Genomic DNA, 1,130 nt, shown 5'->3' with positions numbered 1-1,130 from the left:
TGGGCTATTTCACGAGCCTGTAAATTACAGATAACTAATAGTTACGGCAAACAATTCTTATCTAAGAGCATGCAGATTCTGGCCTACCTAGTAGAGTTTCAATTGATCTCTGTCTTTACTTGTGGAAGTTTCATTGGCCTCCTTTTGCACATTAGTTTCAACATCCTTTACCACATATAAATGGGTACTGTTTTGATTTCTTTTTTGACCTTCTTATGACATCTGCCTGGTTTCTTGCTTACAAGTCTTTAACACATTTTCAAATCTACATCTGTATGAGTCCTGATCTTACTCCTTTATAAAGTTATCTCTTGACAGTGACAAATAGCACTTACTTATGAAGTAAGTACTTTCTTGTGAAGTTGAAAGTAAATGAAATTAATTGGTATACTTATGAATTATTATGTGCTGATGAATAATCGTTGGATAATTTCAGTGTAAATTGTAAGCTAGTTGTACACATAAAAATGAACTTTTCCTTCCATTTTTGTTTTTTATTTCCTCATACCATTAGTTCCAGAAACCCCTTTGGAATCTTAGTACTAGAGACCTGAATATATTTGCAATAAGCAAGAGAGCTCACCAGACTTAAGTATGAGCATAGCCAAATTGAAATGAAAATGCTTCAGAACAAAAATTGAGTAACATCTGAAAACCAGTGCCAAAAATTCTGAAAATTTTATAGAGAGCCAAGATACTTTGTTGAAAGACATGAGCAAAGTCTGCATTATTTAACAAAAAGTAGTCAAATTTTAATGTAGGAGTCTTGCCTGACGTGTCTACTCCACCACTTCTCCAATATTTTTTCTTTCTCTTTCCTTTAACAATGCACTCTTTTCATCAATGGAATTAACTGCAGACATTGGAATTACTTCACGTTTTAGTTACACATATCCACTGCTACCACAGCTACCTCTTCTGTATTCAGGAACCGCCTCTCATGGCTATCTGGGCTCCATGTTGGTTCTGTTTTCACCGAGTCTAATGGCAACTAACTCAATCCATCAGTAAATATTCCTTTGTGTTTATAAGAGTTTCATAAATGCAGAAAGAACCAATTTGGACTCCTTACCCACCCACATACAGCTCACTTTCATAAAAGGATACTAGAGCTATGATATAGTTATGCC

This window comes from Pteropus vampyrus, unplaced genomic scaffold, assembly GCF_000151845.1.
Source record: "Pteropus vampyrus isolate Shadow unplaced genomic scaffold, Pvam_2.0 Scaffold99, whole genome shotgun sequence".
Classification (NCBI taxonomy): Eukaryota; Metazoa; Chordata; class Mammalia; order Chiroptera; family Pteropodidae; genus Pteropus; species Pteropus vampyrus.
Note: the sequence above shows the minus strand (reverse complement) of the source record.